Source organism: Dipteris shenzhenensis, chromosome 27 (genome assembly GCF_047967505.1).
Source record: "Dipteris shenzhenensis isolate YYH24624 ecotype China chromosome 27, Dip_SZ_1.0, whole genome shotgun sequence".
Lineage (NCBI taxonomy): Eukaryota > Viridiplantae > Streptophyta > Polypodiopsida > Gleicheniales > Dipteridaceae > Dipteris > Dipteris shenzhenensis.
In genome coordinates, this window is record NC_141622.1 from 2,776,582 (window position 1) to 2,798,382 (window position 21,801).

At 48.6% G+C, this 21,801-nt stretch overlaps 1 protein-coding gene and 1 pseudogene across 3 annotated transcripts in view; one reads left to right on the forward strand and one right to left on the reverse strand.

Moving 5' to 3' along the window:
• The window catches only part of LOC147883736 (uncharacterized), a 76,369-nt gene that overhangs the window by 22,476 nt on the left and 32,092 nt on the right, over nucleotides 1–21,801 (reverse strand). The gene's annotated exons all lie outside the window — the stretch shown is intronic.
• LOC147883737 (uncharacterized) lies at nucleotides 4,361–20,310 on the forward strand (annotated as a pseudogene).

A 21,801-nucleotide genomic window follows, 5' to 3' on the forward strand; every position in this document is an offset into this window, starting at 1 on the left:
GATCCCATGAGCCCAGAAAACTAATGGATCCTTATGATTGGACACGTCATGTCCACGATCTACGCCTTAGTACTCGACACAAAGGTTAGCCTGATTGCAAAGCTTCGAGGATTTAGAGCAAGTGGGCAAGCAGGCTTCCGTGTAGATCAGGGCACTATGGATCATATCATTACCCTCAAGGCGGTTATCAAGGAAGCTAGGGCATGGAGACAGAGGGTCTATTGCTGCTTTGTGGATTTCCCGCACGGCTTTTGACACAGTGCTGAGAGCCCGACTCATCATACGTTCGCCAAAGTTGGGGTATGATCAGGAGATCACTTGGGCAATCATGGCACTTTATGAGAGAGTATCGGGTAGGGTTTGGATTGCAAAGCTTCGAGTATCCTAATTGCAAAGCTTCGAGGATTTAGAACAAGGGGGCAAGCAAGCTTCCGTGTAGATCAGGGCACTATGGATCATATCATTACCCTCAAGGCGGTTATCGAGGAAGCCAGGGCATGGAGACAGAGGGTCTATTGCTGCTTTGTGGATTTCCCGCACGGCTTTTGACACAGTGCTGAGAGCCCGACTCATCATACGTTCGCCAGAGTTGGGGTATGATCAGGAGATCACTTGGGCAATCATGGCACTTTATGAGAGAGTATCGGGTAGGGTTTGGATAGGCGCAAGATGGACAGGGGAGATCATGAGCACCATTGGGGTCAAACAAGGTTGTCCACTATCACCAGCCTTGTTTGGTCTCTACATTGATGGACTTGAGACTTTTACTCGGACCCTTGCAAGGGCTAGTTGCTCTCTAGCTGGATCCTTGCTTTAGATTCTCCTTTACGTAGATGACGCGGTCTTACTATCCTCCTCAACTGAGGGCCTTTAGCGACACTTAGATGCACTCCACACCTTCTATGAGGCACATGACTTGAAGGTCAACCAAGGTAAACCAAGGTCACGATCTTCAACACGTCTCAGGCAGTCATGCACAGAGAGCACTTTACCTTGAATGGTTGCCTCCTACACATACCCGAGGGTCCTGTTCTCCATGCCGATCTTTACGATGAGACCATCCTTATAGGCTCCATTGAGCAGGGGATATGCTGCACTGGCAGACTCAAGCGACAGTGCTTTCATTCTCATTTTCAGGACCCTCAGACCAAGACTCTTCTCTTTGACTATTTGGTGAGACCAGCACGTATGTATGGGAGCCCGTGTTGGGGACCAGATCTAAGAGAGACAGATTGGGCCCATGTTGAGAGACTTCAAGTTCTTTTGCTTTCACAAATGATTCGCAGTAAGCATTCAGTCCCACATCACATAGTTTTGGTTGAGTTAGGAGCATCCCCACTACAACTTGATGCAGCATTCCAAGTCATCACATATCTTTATCGCATTAGACAGCATGGATCCCACACCACAGGGCGACATAGGCTTCCTTGCTTGGCCTTGTCCTCCTCCATGGTATAAGCAGCACAGGGTGACCAGAGGTGCTAGTATGCACGTACATGTAGATGGTTTGAGAGCCTGAGACTCTAGATAGATAGGCTGCCTCCCTTCCAGTACAGTGTTAAGGCCCCCTCTATCCCGCTCACCTACAACGAGGTGAACCAGGTCATCAGATAGGATCTCTTGCAGCTACACACATTCGGGACTTGGTTGGCACCTCGTGAGCGTCCTGTGAAGCTCTGCTTCTATAGAGACCACTGCCTACAGATTTCGACGGAGGGCTTCCAAGGTATACATAGATTTACCTACCTCACTCCTTCAAGATATCAATAGGCCAGTTCCGGGTCTCGTCACATCGACTCCATATTGAGAGTGTTCGAGCAAAGAGCATACCTAGAGAGTGTTTCTCAAGAGATTGAATCAAAGGAGCACTTAGCATTCAGATGCCCTGTGTACTATGAGATCAGAGGTCGCTACTACTGCCCTTTCAGAGATCGTCTTGGCTCCCTATCAAGTTTCCTATCCTACCCAGACTAGAGATGCCTGGTGGCCTTTCACCATGAGGTTGTCCGACACAAGGAGCGGTTGCTCACAACACGTAGGCGTGATCACGGCACAATGCGAGACCCCACGGAGAGCATGATCATTGAGTTTTTCCAACCAGACAGCACCGATCGGCACGACCCACGGAGATGGCGACCTCGAGGACCTTCCCTCCATGCTCACTGGATTGGGGGGCTAGCCCACAAGAGTGGCAGGTGGCACTTCTTCGCCGCAGGGCTATAGCCAGGAGACCATAGCGGACCCCAAAGGTAGATAGTCACCAGCGAACTATCACAAGTTACATGCCATCACATCAGCTTTGCACAACGATGCCCCCTCCCAGAGTTGATGCCCCTTATGGCTCCCATTTCGAGAGCTTGGAGAGTCTCTTTCTAGATACCGATGCTGTTATGTTCAGGACTTTTGGTTTCCATTTGTATTCGTCGTCGGTATTGGTTCCCGTAGAGTGGCTCCACCCTCAACTCATTATATCAGTTTCTGTCTAGTCTCATAGACCCTTTGGTCTCCAAAGACTTTTAATAAACTCTCTCTCTCTCTCTCTCTCTCTCTCTCTCTCTCTCTCTCTCTCTCTCTCTCACCCCTCCTCCCGGGCTGCCGCCCCCTCCTCGACAGCCCCCCCTCGCCCTCGACAGCCCCCTCGCCATCGCCCTCGACAGCCCCTTGCCATCATCCCGCCATCGCCCTTGACGCCACCTGTGCCATACCTCTCTCGCCCGCCATCGCCCTCGACGCCACCTCGCCCGCGACCTCTCGCCCGCCATCGACCTCGACGCCACCTGCGCCATCAGCCCGCCGTCAGCCTGCTCGCCATCAGTCCCGCCACCGACCTGCTCCACCAGTCCGCCCTCGCCGTGCTCCATCAACCCACCACTCACCATGCTCGCTATCAACCTGCCATCGCCCTACCCGCCATCAGCCCGTCACCGACCTACCTCGCCACCTGCGCCACCATCTACTCGACCTCTCTTGCGCCATCTGCTGCTCAACCCTCGAATACCTGCTGCTTTTCCCCCTGGCCGCCTGTTGCCTCTTCCACTCTAATCTGATCTGTAGGCCACAGCGAGCTGCAAGCTTTGGCTTGCCACTGGCCCTGCACAGGCCTGCGCACCCTACAGCAATGAAAAACGCGCCCTGCCTCTGCAGGAACCTATCGTGCACCTAAACTGGCCCACAAACCCAAACAATCTCCGAAGCCAATTGTGGGAGACCTCGCAAAGCGTATTTCCAAGAGTGGGCTAGCAATTGATAGCCAGCCAGTCCTGAAAACATCAGGTGCCATGGGCACCAATGTAGTTCTTTCTACCGCAGCTATAAGCTCGACTCCGATCACTGCTTCCCCTACCAGTGTACCCACTACCCCGTTACCACCGCCCTCAGCCTGCCCCCCATAGGAGAGGGTCACAGTTCCTCACTCCCCACACAGCTCCCTTTTTTCTCCACCACTCTTATGTCCCCTCTACCTCTCACTCAGCAGCCTTTCTCTACTCCCCTGCCCTATACAGCCAACATATCCCCCATGCCCCCCCAGCCATACGCCATGTCCCAATTCGCATCCACCCGGATCCCACCTGAGACGCTTGATTACATCTTTATGGAGCTGCATCGGCTACGGAATCGTACCGTAGCACAAGACCAACTTATCCAGAGCATGAGCCAGGAGATCACTCACCTCCGTCAGGAGGTGGTCTCCCTCACCGCTACAGTCACAGCGGTCCCGTGCACCACACCAGAGGTGGAGGAGCGGATCGCCACCATCCAGACCGCTATTGAGGAGACTACCAGATGGGTAGATGTTGCGAGACGGGCACCCAAAGCAGTAGTTTCAGCCACCATCACCGAGCAGGAACAGAGGGCCAGTAAGGCTCTCAACATCCGAGTTCGAGGTATCCCCCGAGCAGATTCACTTACCCCCCTCGTGGACGCGACTGCTTTCGTGACCTCTACCCTCGGCCGAGTTCCTGTAATCTAGCAGGTAGACTTCTAGAATAAGTCTCTACCTGTTGCACTGGCAATCTTGCAAACAATTGGGCGCAAGGATTTCAAGCTGAGAAGTATTGGTCAAGATGATGGAGGGAACCAGTTGGCTCGTACCTTCCAACAGTTTTGGTATGAAGGAGGGAGCCTTGTTTTTATCTTGAAGGGGCGGCAAGAATTGTTGATCTGATTATGCATAGGGAAGTTTTGGAGGACGCAGATTCAGAGGAAGAGGAAGAGGAAGAAGGGATCGAGCAATGGAAATCCCATAGCGATCGTGATGGTGGAGAGGAAGAAAAAGGACTGTCTTCTATCTCAGGGACCCATCATCTTGTGCAAGATCATCTTGATTAGACCGTAGGCTCCCCCCCCCAAATAGGGAGACATGGTCTATGAGATTCAGACTCAGCACACAGTACCCTTGGCATGCACCATATGGAACTATAATGGTACCCTATGGTCTGACCCTGGGAATTTCTCAGAGTCATACACTGGACGTGACATAGTTTTCTATACAGAGACACACCAGAGCCCCGAGCGCCCTCTCCCCTCGGTCAGTGGCTATACCTGGGAGTCAGTATTCCGTGAGGAGACCAGAGATACAAGGGGGGTCCGAGGCTTAGGCGGAGTTGCAGTACTCTTCCGTTCAGCACTCATTAGTCTGATATCCGTGGTCAGACGGGATGTTCACGCCCGTTACCTATGGCTCCGCTTACGACGCCCTTCCACACGCGACCTTTTTATTGCAGTCTGCTACTTCCCCCCTGAGACGTCACACTTCGCACGGGTGCTACGCGAGGATACGGGGATATCCCCCTATTTAGATCTCCACCCAGACATTGTGGAGTTTTCCAGACGCGGAGAGGTCCTCCTAGTTGGGGATTTCAACGCACGGACAGGCACACATCAAACATCCCTCCTAGATTTCCACTCAGATCCGGTCCTATTACCTGAGATGGACATAGAGGACTTGGGCTTCCCCCACTCCTCGACCGACAGTCGAGCCCCCGTCACTGCATATGGGCAGGCTCTTTTGGATCTTGGACGTATACATGATCTGGTTATCTACAATGGACTAGATCGGTGGCCCACCTCCTCTGGTTTCACATGTTTCCCACATGGCGGAGGAGCCAGTGTCGTCGACTACATTTTGGGATCTCCTGCTTTAGCCTCACAGATCACTGACTTCCGTACCGCACCCTTACCCCTAGGAGCCGACCACACTTACCTTTTCTTTCATCTCCTTACGCCTCGAGCCCCTTCCAGCCACACTCCGCACTACACCACCTATCATGATATACACTTTGATCATAACCTCTCACCTGACTACTCAGCCCACGTAGCCTCTCTCCTTAAACACATAGACACCATACCCTCTCTAGATCACCGAGCCGCCCTCATCACCCACTCTCTCCACAATGCAGCCCGCCACATCTTTCCTTACACTACTCGGTCTACCCGCCGCCCACCCGTTGGCTCCACCCCTTGCAATAGCTAGTATGATGACGAATGTAAAGCCTTACGCCGCACACTCCGACTCACGACCCAACGAAATGCTAGGGCTGACCCACACCTCACCCGGGAATATCGCCGCCTAGTCCGTCGCAAGAAGCTAGCCTTCCTGCGCCAGAATGAGGATACGCTACTAAACATCCTGTTCAGTAGCAACTCCAAGGATTTTTGGAGGAAATTTCTAGAACGCTGATCCCCTACCCCCCTCACAGACACTTCCCTCTGGCACTCCTACGCACGCACACTCTATGATATCCCTGATCAGCCCCCTCCTGACCTCTCCGCCACCCCCCGCCCCACATCTTGCACCCTTTTCACAACCGAGGGAGTCACCCACGCAGCGCACAAGCTTCACAACGGCCGAGCCAAGGATCATGAGGGCCTATGCACAAAGTTTGTCGCCTATGGTATCAAAACTCTAGCCCCCATCCTGGCAACGTTGTTCAATGAAGCTGTCTGCCACGGATTCCCTAGAGCCTGGACCCTGAACACTATTACACCCATCCACAAAGCAGGAAATCCCATGGATCCAGGGAATTACAGGACCATCATGATTGGACATGTTATGTCCAGGATCTATGCATCAGTGTTAGATGGTGAGGTCAGCACTCACGCAGAGATACGAGGCCTCAGGGCATCTCGACAAGCCGGTTTCAGGATGGATCACTCGACTTACGATCACATTTTTACACTTCGAGGAATCATTGAGGAGGCCAGACACAGGAGACAGAGGGTATATTGTTGCTTTGTGGGTTTCCGCAAGGCATTCGACACTATTCCTCGGGCCCACCTTGTCAGACGCTTGCAAGAGTTAGGTTACGACTCGGAGGTTATATGGGCAGTAGTAGCTCTCTATGAGAGGGTGATGGGCTGGGTCAGGATTGGTACCAACTGGACCACAGAGATCACCAGCACTATAGGGATCAAACAAGGATGTCCCTTGTCACCGACTCTATTTGGCCTCTACATCGACGAGCTCAAGACCACCATCAGGACACTCGGAGGTGCAGGCTGCTCTCTTGCGGAGGCTGTCATCCAGATTCTCTTATACGCAGACGATGTAGTACTATCCTCCTCTGCTGGTGGTCTTCAGCAACACCTGGATGGACTTCAGATCTTCTGTGATACCCACGACTTGAAGGTCAACCTTGGGAAAACCAAGGTCATGATCTTCAACACCTCCCGACCCGCTATGCACCGAGAGCAGTTCCTCTTCGCCAGCGACCCTGTTGAGATAGTCGACTCTTATACATACCTGGGCGTTGTATTCTCAGGCCCGATCTTCACGATGCGCCCGGCCATGCGAGCCAAGATCAGCCCAGGCTATGCCGCTCTTGCCAGACTGGAGCGACAGTGCTACCACTCTCACTTTCAGGACCCGCGGGCCAAGTCTCTTCTTTTTGATTCCTTGGTCCGCCCAACAGGCATGTACGGCAGCCCATGGTGGAGGGCCGACCTTTTAGACACAGAGTGGGCGCGTCGAGCGCCTACAGATACTGATGTTTGCTCGGATGATCCGCAGCAAACCATCGGTACCTCATTAGATCATCTTAGCAGAATTCGACGCCTCACCAATACAACTTGATGCGGCCTTCCAGGCTATCACTTATCTACACAGGGTCAGGGACTTCAGCTCCTCTTCCGACGGTCGCTTCCACCTACCCTGGCTAGCCCTATCCTCCTCTATGGCCTTATCCGTTGATGGGACCAGCGATGTTGGTATAGACGCCTTTCCAGTTGGTTCACCCGACTGGGCCTCGACATGGACCGGTTGCCTCCTTTTCAATATAGCCTCGACGCTCCACCATCCCCTTTCTCCCCCACTGACCAGGAGGTCAACCAGATCATCCGAGAGGACCTGCTCCAGCTTCACACCTAGAGGACTTGGTTTCTTCATCCCGAGCTTCCTGTGAAGCTCGATTGCTATCGCCGACACTGCCTCCAGATCTCACAGGAGGGTTCCATCACGCCCCCGGGCTATACACAGATTCATCTACCACATGTGCTCCGGATTTCACTCGGCCAGTTTAGGGTTTCGTCACACCGATTACGGATCGAGAGTGGACGAGCAGAGGGTATCCTACGAGAGGGCCGCATATGCCCACTTTGCGACCTGCAGGAGATCGAGTCGCAGGAGCACTTTGCTTTTAGATGCCCTGTCTATTATGCCATCCGAGGCCGGTACCACTACCTATTCCGCGACGGATTCCGCCCCCTCACACGCATGCTGCAGTTCCCGGACCAACGGTGCCTAGCCGCTTTCTTACATGAGATGACCAGCCACCGAGATGCATCTCTCCGGGCACGACAGCATGCGTAGCCCACACAGCGTGAGGACACTCAGCGACCCATCACTGATTTCTTCCAATCACGAGATACCTCTCCTCAGTCTAGCCGACGACGCGGACGTGAGCGAGAGCCAGAGCCACGACAGCTACGGACAGACTCACACATCCGGGTCCATGACATCCCTTCTATGCTCTCAGCACGCCCTACCGGGTCACCGTCGCTCTCGTTCTTCAACATAGGGCCTCCCGCCGCCCCCGACGACCGATTAAGAGAAGCATGGAGGAGTTGAAGGCTCACGCCCTTAGGCGGAGGAGGACTCTTCAGGAGCGTGAGCGGGCTTTGAGGAGAGACCTCGACTCCATGGAGCGGCTCAAGGAGCACGACCCTGGTTCTCAGTGGCTTAGCAATAGGTTCGAGAGCGCTCGCCATGAGCTCCAGGACATAGAGATTCAGCAGGCTGAGTTCTCCTATCACTCCTCCCGGGCCCGGTGGTTAGAGCAAGGGGACAGGATGACGAAGCAATTTTTTCAGACCACTGGGCCCCGATCGACAGGCACACAGTTGCAGCGTCTCCATGATTCACAGGGCATCATGCACATTGACCCACACGAGATTTTAGACCTGACCACAGGTTTTTACAGCCAACTCTTTCAAACGCACAGGATAACCCCAACTAGTCTTTTGGCTCGGGATGTAGTTTGGGATCACGTTCCGATAGTAGTCTCGCAGGATTTATGCAGCAGACTGGAGGAGCCTTTCACAGATGAGGAGCTTTGGGAAGCCCTCAAGGCTCTCCCGACCCAGAAGTGTCCGAGTGAGGATGGCTTGACTTCGGCCTTTTTCCGGAACTTCTTGGAGATTATCTCCACCCCTTTCCATTTAGCTTGCCAGAAGATTTTTGACACAAGCTCCCTCCCTCAGTCCTTGAGTAGGGGGTGGATTTGTTTGATCCCGAAAGGGGGAGATAGGTCAAACATTCGACAGTGGAGACCGATCACTCTACTTGATACTACATACAAGATCCTCGTCAAGGTCTTGAGCTTGCGGTTACGGCCCCATCTTACCGATATCATTCACCACACACAGACTGGGTTCGTCTAGGAGCGTAGCATCCTGGACAACATCTTCACGTTCTGGGAGGCAGTGGAGTGGTCCAGGGAGGAGTCACAACCGCTGGCCATTCTTCTCTTGGATTTTGAGAAGGCCTGCGACAGGGTGGAGTGGTCCTTCCTGGAGGGCACTATGCGGAGATTGGGTTTCTAAGACAGATGGGTAAGAGGAGTTTATGCGCTTTATGCGGGGACCTCTAGTTAGATGCTTATCGGAGGACACACGGGCGAGGCCTTTCCTCTCTTCGCTCGGTCCGACAAGGTTGCCCACTGGCTCCCTTCCTCTTCTTGTTTGTGGTGGAGTCTTTGGGCTATTACTTGAGATCACAGGTGGCGGGCCTCACAGAGTAGAGGATCCCAATCAGACAAGAGGAGAAGCTACTTGACTCGGAGTTTGCACATGACACGGCCTTGAATGTTAAGGGCACCACAGCGAGTCTGGAGAGAGTAAGGGGCGCCTTGACAATCTACTGCGAGGCTTTGGGTGCACGGATCAACTGGACAAAATCCATAGGTTTCTTCACAGGCTTTAAGGAGACACAAGAGATCCGTGAGTGGGGGATTGACTTTAGCTTTAGATGGATACCGCGACAGCGAGATACCTCGAATGCCAGATTGGCTAGGTGGAATTCTCTGAGACTCTTACATGCAGAAACAATATACCTTCATATGCCTAGAATACAAATTTGTTGGAATTCAGAGCTTATAGTACTTACTTAACTTACAATTGAATAGTGTGATGCTCACATGAATATAAGAAGCCTTGAGAGTCTTCGGCACAAGCTTCTCTACTGGAGCTCGGCCATACTCTCTCTAGCAGGGCACGCCTTAGTGGCAAACCACGTCCTTCTGCTTGGTATATCGCCTTCTGTTGATGCTTTCACAAAGGATGCATTGGGAAGCTCCGATGGTTGGTTCGAAACTTTTTCTGGGCAGGTCCGGACGGCACGAGGAACAATAGAGCCCGGGTAGCTCGGCAAATGGTGAGCCACAGGCACTGGGAGGCTTGGATATCATTGATCCGGAGATGCAAAGCAAAGCCCTCCTAGGCAAGTTGGTTGTTCCCGGCCTCACCTCAGGTATAGAGCCTTGGAAGCTCCTCTATGCAGAGTCTTCAGAGAGACTACACCTTGGGGATGGTGGCTTGGTTGACCGAGGGAGGACACGCGTTTTAGATTGACGAGATCTCCCCAGCCTATCGGATACAGGGTCAGAGCATCTAGAGGCTAACACTCCAAGAGGCAATCCCTCCTCACAGCCTAGCTCCTCCTCCTCCAGGGAGGACAGCGTTTGGGAGGTGGTCGCCAACATCACGGCGTGGAACATTTGGGTGGCTCGTTGCAGTCTCGTGATGGGTGAGCACCCGGTTCCACCCTTGGCTACCCTAGTCGCCCTCTGGGAGGACATCATATACACACTAGAAATCAAACTGTCTTTAACACATTTAGATATAAAAGCAGTGTGAGAGTGAAGGAGCAAAATACAAGAATGAGAGCAAGAGCAAAACGTTAATGTGCACTAGAAAAAGATAAGATGAGTACAATTTGAGCATAGTTTTATCCAAGCGACAAAACTATACTCACCCACTAACTGTGGTTAGGGAAAAAAAACCTCCTAGTGAGGGAAAAGTGCCCTGAACTCATTAATTACATTGGCCACCGCCTAGAATATGCCACTAACTCTAACACCCCCATGCAGTGCTAATGTGATGTATAAGGAAGTGATCAATCACCAAAAGGAGATAAGTTCAAGGCACTGCGAAATGCCTCAAACTTCTCACTTCGAAGTGCTTTGGTGAAGATGTCTGCAACATTGTCATGTGTTGACACATAGATCATATTGATCTCCTCTGCATGCAACTTCTCTCTAACATAATGATAATGAACCTTAATGTGCTTCGTGCAAGCATGAAACACAGGATTCTTTGCCACTGCTATAGCACTCTAACTATCAGTGAGAATTGGAGAAGGACCCTCCAATAAGAGATGAAGAACGACACAGCCAAACACATTCAACAGTCGCTGTGAAAGCTGCCCTATACTCAGCTTCACATGAGGAAGTAGCCACTGTAGATTGTTTCTTGCTCAGCCAAGAAATGCAAGCTTTTCCCAATAAGAAACGATTGCCTAATGTCATAGTCTCCAACTGAATCTGAGTCACTATAAGCATGCATCTACAAGTCACCCCCTTGGGAAACATCAAGCCATAAGACTTTGTGCCTTGCAAATAACGGAAGATGCGTTTTACAGCCTGCCAATGTGTTGTCTTTGGGCTGTGCATATACCTGCTCATCTAAGATACCGCATACTGAATATCAGGCCGTGTATTGCACAAATAAATGAGGCATCCAACAGCCTGGCTGTAAAGTGTGACATCCACTGATTCACTTGGATCATACATAGTAAGCTTCAGCCCCGGCGCCATGGGAGTTGCTATAGACTTACAATCTTGCATGTTGAATCTATCCAACAGCTTTTGCACACACTTGGATTGAGACATAACAATTTAACATGCCCAAATCTATCATGTCAAATTCAGCTTTCAACTCAGCTTTGAAATCTGCAATTATTTCCTCATTTGAACCTGTGAGCAGCATGTCATCTACATAAAGAATAATGACCAAAATATTCCCCCCATCCTTCTTGATGTAGAGGGTGCTTTCCGTGGGACTATTGTCAGCCCAAGAAGGCATCAATCTTGGCATACCATGCACGTGGGGCTTGTTTCAGCCCATATAAAGCTTTATTCAGCTTGCAAACTTGAAGTGCATTGCCTGAAAGTTCAAATCCAAGAGGCTGTTTGACATTAACCTCTTCTTGCAAGTCCCCATTAAGGAAAGCTGTTTTTTTGTCCAACTGATGGACATTCCAAACAAAATTTGCAGCCATGGCAATAACTGACCTTATGGTGGTCATCCGGGATGTAGGAGCAAAAGTCTCCTCATAATCTGCCCTTTTTCTGAGAATAGCCTTTGACAACCAGCCATGCCTTGTACGTATCAATGGACCCATCTGGCTTTCTTTTCACTTTGAAAACCCATTTGGTACCAATGGCATGTTTCCCTGGTGGCAAATCCACAACATCCCAAGTCTGATTTTTATCAATGGACTGCAATTCATTGTGCATGGCATGCATCCAATGCACATTATCCTTGGCTTCTTCAAAAGAGTGTCAGGTTCTTCTTCATCAAGAAGAGTACCCGCATAAGCTGTCTACACATAAAGAATTCCCCCTGTGTGCCTTATTGCACTACGAGTCCTGCCAGGCAAAGGTGCCTCAAGCCTACTCTCCCTGAGAGTCTGTAGCAACCAATTCGGAACTGTTTTGGCTGTGCGTGAATCTCTTGAATCTCTTGCCTGACAACTTTATCCACACCCTATGGAGGAACAAAATCAGCATGTGGAATCAGCAAACAGCTCCTGGAAAGGCCCTGATGGATTGCGATTTGATCAAATAGCTCCTGGGAAAGGCGCTTTTACAAGCTGGGACCTCGCAAGGCTCCTGGCTGGTAGCAAATCAACGAAACAGACTCTTGGAAAGTGTGGACAGCTGGGGAGCGAGAAAAACGAGATTCTCATCTGAAATTGAGCAGAACCAGCCCTGGCTTAGCCCCCAATCCACTTGAGCCAAGAATAGATGACTTTGCCTTGCCTTGCAAGTTTACCCCTCTCTAACCCTTAAATCCTTTGCCTTGGCCCATGGAATTAATTGCGCCAAGTCAGTCACTGTAATTCCTAAAAATTAGGAATTCACGTCCCCGTGACATATTCCTATGGAGACATTCCTCAGGTTTAGCTTGCAGGGACTAGCTGAGTGGAAACATACATGAACAAACAAGGAGAACTCAAGCAAGAGAGATACAAGAGATCTAACTAGCTATAGTACATTGCTTTATTTATACATAGTTGCCAAATTGGCATACAAACTGTGCTGAGACCACTCCAACTACGACATGCGGGACATGGAACTATACTGCGGAACTAGGACACCCAAACCTCGCTCATACGCTAGCTGGAAGCGCTGCTAGAGGCTTGGAGCTGAGTCCTGAACTGAGAAAGGCTGAGTGCGTGAAAAGAGGGGCTGAAGGCCCTTAAATAGGGCTGGGAACCAGCCAACCTTGGGCCAGCACAACCAACTGGCTGGTCGGTTTTGGCCGACCAGGCTCGGTTTTGTTGTTGGCCCTTGCCTATAAAACCAGGCCCTTTTGGACCATTTCAGGAAGGCCTTGGGGCTGCCTATGCAGGGTACCCCTCTTGCCCTCTGTCCACACTGTGTGCTGCCCTTGGGAACCCCCAAAGCTTGCCAAATATGCTGCGATTTTGCTGACTAGGCAGCCAGTTGTCACTGCCACCTGGGCTTGACCCTGGTGCATGTGACATCAGGCCCAGTCGGAAGTCTTTTATTACTGTTTCTAGTTTTGAGTAGTAGCTGTCCTACATTGGACAGCTATGAATGTATATTTTTCTGAATTAAATATCCCTTTTACAAAAATAAATTTCCAAATATGCTGCGATTTTGCTGACTAGGCAGCCAGTTGTCGCTGCCACCTGGGCTTGACCCTGGTGCATGTGACATCAGGCCCAGTCGGAAGTCTTTTATTACTGTTTCTATTTGAGTAGTAGCTGTCCTACATTGGACAGCTATGAATGTATATTTTTCTGAATTAAATATCCCTTTTACAAAAATAAATGTGTGTGTGTGTGTGTGTGAGAGAGAGAAGTGTGTGTGTGTGTGTGCGCGCGCGTGCGCGAAGTGGTGTGAGAGTGTGTGAGTGGTGTGGCGATGGAGCTCTCTTCCTCTGCGCAGCCAGCTTCGTCTCCCTCTCTGTTTCCGTCTGTACAGCCCCCCTCCATGACCTTGCTGCCTACCCGTTCTTCCGTACAGCTGTCGTCAGCTGTACGGCCCTCCGTACCCCTTTCGTGCAGTTCCCTGACTCCCGTACAGCGTCCCCTGCAACCTCCAGTACCGCACCCTGTACAGCCCTTCGTACAGCCCGTACAGCATCCCGTACAGCCCGTACAGCTTTCCCTGCAGCCTCCCGTATGTTTCCCATGCTCTGTGGCGCTCCCTGTACAGCCCTTCATCCCTGCTGTACGGCCTTCCGTACAAGTTGTACGGTCGACCGTACAGCCCGTACGGAAGACCGTACAGCCTGAGCAGTCCCCTGCGCAGCCTCCTTCCCCCTTTGTTTTCTCCGCCTCAGCACCTTGCCTCTGCTCCTACTCGCGTTTTTCTTCGGCGAAAGCATGGTGGTCTGCCTGTTTCCCCTTTCATCAAATCGGCAAAGCTGGATGATTCTGATGGCCCCTCTTCTTCCCTCCAGCTGGATCTTCTTCGCCAATTGTGCTCTGCCTCTGTCACAGAAGTCCCTTCATCGAGTTTCCCGCTTGTTCGTTCCTTGGATTCTGCCCTTTTGGTTTCTGGTCTTCGACAGGCTCAGAAATTTGGAGTCTGCCTCTATTTCATGGGCAGGATTTTATCTTCACCTCAGCTCCATCATTGGGCTGATGTTGCAGTGGGTCTGGACTGTATTTCTTCCTTTGTTTTTTAGGTAAAGGATTTTACTATGCCCACTGCTCTTCGACTGAGGTGGTAGAGCGCCTTGTTAATGATGCCGGTGTTCCTGGAGCTGGTTTCTTCGCATATGTTATGCCTTGGGATCCACTTTTCGATCCTTCTGCAACACTTCTGACTCATTGTCCAAATTGGATTACTCTCAAAGCGCTGCCTGTGCCTCTTCTTCAGCATCTTCCAACCCTTGCAGCTTTTTTGGGAAGGCCTCTCCATGTTCCGAAACAGGAGTTCTTGCAAGCCTCCCGTGATGTTCGTCTTTGCATTCTGTGGGATATGACGCAGCCCGTGCCATCTACTTTGGATCTTGATTTGGGATTTGCTCATCCGATGCGCATCAGGCTCCATTTTGCATCTTTTCCCACTGCATGTTATCGGTGTTTGCCATCCTTCTATAAATTCTTCATTTTGTGCATGAATGTTGTCTATTGCCAAAGCCATAGGGGTCACCACTTCTTTCCTTTTTTCTAATTCAAATGGTCTTAAGTGGATCGAGCAAGGTTACTCTCCCTTCTCCTCCGGTTTCTGCTATGGTTTCTTTGGCGAAGCCCTCTACTGCTCCGAAGCACTAATGGAGGAAAGTTGATAAATCACAAGCAAATCCCCCTCTTGCTCAAGAAGCTCAGGATTGCAACCTTGTTGAGCACCATCAATCTCCTTCTACTCAAGATATGGATGTACCCCTTGCAGAGAGCAATTTACAGGATGATATGTATGCTCTCTCTCAAGATACTGCCCCTGCTCTTATTCAGACTGATCCTCCGAATGAAGCTCAAATGCTGAATCCTACTTCATCAAATGCAACTTTTTCCTCGGAAGATACAGATGTTGATTTAGCTTCTACGCCTTTGATGTCTGTGCCAGAGTTTTCTTCTGTTAGGGATGCAGAAGTACCTTTTTTACTGGAATCTTTTCATCCCATGTTACAACAGGTTTTTGTCCCTCTGATTCAAAAATTTCGAGTACCAAGCTATATCAAGAAGAATCACAAGAGCAAAAAACAGCTTGTTTTTATTGATGGTGTGGTTTCATCACTCCATCAGTTTTTACAAAGCAACAATTTGAAGCTGGAGGATGCTGTGTTTGATTCTCCTCCAGCTTGATATGTAACTTTTTACTTGGCTACCTCATGACTTTTGCTCAGAGGTTTTACTTGTAAAACTTTTTCCTTGTACTTATTGGTGGGTTTTTACCTCTTTGAGGTTTCCCACACAGAAATATAAAGATTTCACTTTTTTTTTTTTTAAAGTGTGTGAGAGAGAGAGAGAGAAGGTGGTGACGGTGTGTACTGATGTGCGCGCTGCTGTGGTGTCCAGAAGGTGGTGACAGTGTGTGCTGCTGTGTGTGCCTCTTGCAGAGCCTTCGCAACGCGGAACCTTTCGACCCATCATCAAAAGCATTCCACCACTGAGTTGCGCTAGGTCCCGGCTGCCCACAATATTCCTGCAAGTCCCGTGCCCTTCTGTCAAGGTCCCGTGCCCAGCTTTCCTTGCTGCAAGTCCGGTGCTCCGGAACTCACTTATAAAATGAAGTTGCCTTCTCTTGTGCATCCTCTGAAGCAGATCTCTCATAGTGCAGTCATCATCTTTTTCCCTGGGAAATTACCATCGGCTAATGATGTGGGACAATGGGTAAATTCCCTATTAGGTGGCTGTTATGTGGAAGGAGTATATTTTGCATCTCGAGGGTTTTATGAAGTTCATCTCTTGGATGCCTTGACAAAAAAAAAAATGCTTGAAATGTCCCCTTTATTTTTTGGCTGTCAGATGGTACATATCATGCCTTGGTCTCCTAATAAGGACTATCAGAATCTCATCAAGCGCCATTGCCTAGTATGGGTTGAAGTGGTTGATTTCCCAAATTACATGAGGACGGAGCTTCCTGGCTTAGCAATGACATTGGGACAAGTGATCTGTCCCCCTCGTCCCACAAGTAATAAAAATCGCTTTTGCATCTTATGGGATACTGATAGACCAACCCCTCCTTCTATTGCTGTTGAGATTGAGGGTGTTAACTTGGGAAAGAAATATTTCGCTTTGAAATGGGAAATTTTTGCCGGTGCTTGTTTTCCTTGTCACAAGTTTGCACACCTAGCTTCTGAGTGTCCCTCTATCCTTCATCCTCCTCCTCCAGCTGCCATTCCCCAGCCATCTAATAAAGGAGGTCAGAAGATTTATGTGGAAAAGACAGAAGCCAAAGGGGCAAAGCCTTCAATTCATACAGGGAGTCAAGTTATTTCACCTCAAAATAAGGATAAAGGAAAGGGCAAGCAAGTAGAAAACAACTCATCTTCTCATGAGGGTTGGCAGACTGCAAAGAAGACAGTGCCTCTCAAACAAAGACCTCTCCAATCCCGTAATTGGGATGCTTCTGCTCCTTCTCCTGGACAACCATCCACCTCTTCTGATAACCCAATCTCAAAGGCATGGGTCAATGCAGTCAAGAAGGGTATTCCACTTTGTGAAGAAGATGATCTTGTCAGGGAATTGGATTCTGAGGGTCAGCAAGACCCTGAGGCAATGGCAGAGGCCTAATGCCTCCCTTTCTTTTTTAGGATTACTCATTTCTTGTACATATTTTCATGCGTGCTTCTCTTAAATGTGTTTCTTATAATATACAGGGCCTCTGCAACCCGAATAAATGGAGACTCCTTTGGCACTATATAAATACAACTCATCTAGATGTTGTGTGTCTGCAAAGAGCATAATCAGTATTCTTTTGCTGGCCAACATGGGTTCTTTTCAGGATATGATATATTTTATGCAAGCTCTGATCAATTCTCTGGGGTGTGCATTCTAGCCAGACATGATTTGCAGCCCTATGTAGCATATAATGATCTTTGTGGCCAATGGATAATTATCCAATGCATGATCAATGGAGAGATTCTTGAAATTGGTTCCTTGTATGCCTCTCAAACTTCAGCTAGTAGAGCTTGGATGTGGGATTCCATAAAGCAATATCCTTGGTCTAATAATGCTATACTTTGTGGTGATTTCAATAATTCTCCTCACTGGAAGGACAATACTACTCATAAATCCCATATGCTACCCTTTGAAATTCAGCAATGGGAAGATATGATTTCATCACTTCATATCGCAGATTTATGGACAGCAACTCACCGCTCAGTTTTGGGCTTTACATATCATCATAACGCTTTTACAGAGTATTGGGCGAGGCTTGACAGATTGTATCTTATTCATGCTCAGCAATATGATGATTATACATGTCAAATGTGGACTGACTATTCTCAACAATTGTCTGATCACACTCCTCTTTGGCTGAACCTTTCATTTGGTATGCCTCTGGATGATATGCTGCTCTCTCCAGTCAGACACTTACAAGTCAATCAATTATATATTTCTCAAGAAAAATTCTAGCAAATGATTCGATTGGCTTGCAAGCCATTGTTATCACATGCTTGAGAGGACATTGACTTTGCTTGGAACTCTTTTGTGCATCGCATCCAAAATGTCATTAAGGAATATGGAAGATGGTACATGGCAGAAACCAGGCATCATATCCAGTGGGCAAAATCACAAAAGCAGTCCTTGGTACAGATTAGTCATCAAAGGTTCCTTTCTGCTTCTGAACAGAGTTCATTGTCTTCTGCTACTTCCATAATTGATGCCAATGATAAACGTAAGCTTTCCAAATGGCAGACAAGGGCTACAGTTAAGCCATTGCTAGATGTTAGAAAATACCCAACAGAGGGTACACGCAACGGAAGACTTATAGTAATGCCCAGGAGCTCACACAGTGTGCGGTGTGGGAGTGGAATCACAGACTTCTTTACTTATGTGCATACAATAGGTGTGCAGACTCATCAATAGACAATGAACCAACCAGATAGAGAAACCACCAAAATATATATTTCCGTCCACAACTATGGACACAATACAAGAGAGACAGATCCAGAGTCCCACCAATGGTGTGGTCCTCTGATCTTACCACAAGGTCCTTCTCCTATCTGCTGGCTATCTCTAGACTCGAGCCCGCGTGCTCCACCTCGAGCGTGAGTAGACTTTCCATCTAGAATGATCCTCTCCACCTTGCTGTCTGAAAACCAGCCTAGGTGGGCAACCTCCTACTAGCTAGGTCTGCAGCACAAGGTACTTCTTTCTCCTCCTGACTATAGGCCCAAAGGTAGCCCTGCTGCTGCTCCTTCTGCTGGTGGATTTGCTGCTCCAGATGATGAGTGATGAGGGCACAAAGGCCCTCCTTATATAGGCCCAAGAGCCTGGCCAGCCAACCGACCCAGCAGCCCTAGAAAGGGCCGACTGCTGGTCGGTTCAGCCCCCTGCCCCTGGCCGACCAAACCGACCCCACAGCTCCCCATTTATGGGACTGTGGGCTGCCCTTTTGGGGCTCTCATTACAAGGGCCCTTGGCCCACCTTTCAAGGGCAGATGCCCTACTATATATACAGGGTCCAGCCCAGCCTCTGCTCCCCCGCCTTGCCACGTGGCCCTGCGCCACTGTTTGCCTCCATGTGAGGCCTGTTCCAGCCTGCTGTGCTGACCTGCTGTCATTGCGCCTTGTCCAGGGCTTGCTGCAGGTCGAGATCCTGCCTGCAACCCTTGCCATCCGGGTCGCCTATTACGTGACTGCATCCTGCCATGAAGGCGCCTTGAGCTGCCTCTGCCAGGCCCTTCACTAGCACTTGGGTACCATGCTTTTGTGCTTAGGTTCACCCCCCCCACGCTCTCCTCATATGGGGGCTTACAGATGGGGAGGTGACCTTTCCAACACTAGATAAGGACTGTTCCTCAAAATCTTTTTTTCGGAATTTACATGCATATAGACAAAGTCAATCTATCACAAGAGTCAAAGAATCAGATGGTATTTGGACCCAGACTTAATCTCAGTTAGAAAAAAAATGTCTAGATCATTTTCAGCTTCTCTTTTCTCAGACATCTTCTTCTACTTCTCATGTTAAATTGGCTTGGAGCAAATTTATTGATCTTGTCTCTCCTATTGTTTCTTTGCCAGAAGCTTCATTGCTGGAAGTGTCTTTTTCAGATATTGAATTGGATGATGCTCTCAAACATTTGGGTTAACATAAATCCCCTGGCTGGGATGGTTTGACGATTGAATTTTTTGTTGCCTTCTGGGCTGAATTAAAGGGTCCAATCTTGCAGCTCATTAATGTCGCTTGGCAGCGTCAACATCTTCCTTCAGCTTGGAAGTATGGTCTCGTCAAGCTTGTGCCCAAGAAACTATTATGTGAGACTATGGCTGACTGGAGGCCCATCACTTTGATGCCTGTTATATATAAACTTATTGCCAAAATGTTGGTTCACCGGATAAAGGATATTCTTCATGATGGTCTTCATCCTAGACAATATGGTTTTGTTCCAAGAAGGCATATACATGATACTATCTCGAATACTCTCATTGCAATGGAATATGCTAAATATTCAGCACAAGATGTTTTGGTCATGCAGGTGGATGTGGCAAAGGCATTTGATACTATACAGTGGGATTATGTCTCTCAAATCATGTCTAGGCTTGGTTTTGGCCCAAAGCTAGTTAATGTCATTTATTGGCTTTACTCAGATTCCACTGCTCAATGCTTTATAAGGAATCATTTGTCTGAGTCCTGGACTCTGGGACAGTCAGTTCGACAAGGATACCCTCTCAATGCTTTGCTCTATGCTATTGCTTCTCATCCTTTGCTTCTTTATATGGATCATCTGGTAGATACTGGACAGCTTGTGGGGCTTCAAATTCCTGGATCACGGCCTTTCATTGCACAGGCTTATGCAGATGATTCTTTTTTCATGCCAAAAAATTGTCCTCTGGAGCTTCGCTTATTGATGGATACCCTTCTGATTTTGGATTGGCAGCTGGTCTAAATATTAATGTTCAAAAATCAAAACTCTTGCCTTTCAAGCATTGTGACCGGCATGCTCTTCTTTGGCCAGGTCAGATTATTCATCCTGAGAACATAGTAAGACATTTGGGTTACCCAATTGGCTGGAAAATCACCAATAAGCAACAGATGTCTTGGGTATTCAACAAAATTCACGACAAATTAGAATATTGGAAGATCTCCACTTGGCCTTTGCATGTGCGGCTTCGAATTGTCCAGTCCATTGTTTTAGCTTATGTCTGGTTTTACCTGCCTTTACTACACTGGTCATCTCGAGATCTCTCTTCTTTTATGTATCAAGCTATGGAGATTTTTTGGAAAACAAAGCTTCATAAAAAAGCTGAGGTTGCTCAAAATGGACCTGCATGGAGGTTTGAATATTATAAACATCAAATTTCATGTGTTGGCAAGAAAGGTCACTATGCTAAAGGGTTTTTTTCAGCAAGAGCAGCCATGGTCTATTATGTTGGCATTTTTGTGTGGCCAGATGCGCACAAATGCTTATGGGCATTGGTTTGATGATACATGGGAAGTAGTACTTGGCAAGTTTCAAGGTAAAATACCTGGTTGTCCATTTTCTACTGCCTTGATTCAGGATTGGAAGCAGGTGCTCTCTCGTATCAAATGGTCTCCCCATCCTGCTTCTATAGCTTCATCTCTTCGACTGGAAAGCCTTCACTGGAGTGCTGTTTTTTGCTCTCCTCTTGCTGTACAACAACCAATCAGGGCCTACAATCTCATGAAGTTCGGCATCCGGATCATTGATGATGTGGTAGATATTCACGGGCATATTCTCTCTTTTCCGGCAGCTTGTCAACAATACAATCTTGGGATGCATCATAGGTCTATATGGAAAGTTATTGCAGATCTCTTACTCCCTCTTGTTCCGATTCCACCATTGGAAGTAAGTGACAGGCTTCAAGATTGGCATCTTCAGTCTTTAAGTCCAAGCTTATCCTCTCAACCTTTGCATTTATTGACTTCCATACAGGCTTATAGATTGATATTACCTCCTCCATGGATTGCTCATCATGCAAATTCTCTTTGGCATCTGAATAAATCTTTATCTTGGTGGAAAGCAAAATTGAAATTGACATGGAAGTTGAAAATGCCATTAAAGCAGAGACTCTTTTTTTGAAAATGCATTGTTGGAATGTTTCCAGTGGGAGTGAAATTGGCTCAAAGAAGGATTGCTTCTTCTCTTTGTCCAAGATGTCATCATGTTCCTGAGAGTATTCAGCACTTATTGTGGTTTTGTTCATATTCCAGAGACCTTCTAGACAAGATATCCTATTTCTTATCTCTCAGATTTCCAGCACACAGGTTCTCCAGGTTATTCTAGATGTTTGGCACCTTATCAGCTTCTTTGTCTCAGTATTCTATTTTCTTCCATTGGATCAAATACTGGGCATTATGGACCCTATGGCTTCAGCGAAATCATGCAGTTTTTAATTCATCTCTTCAACACCCTTAT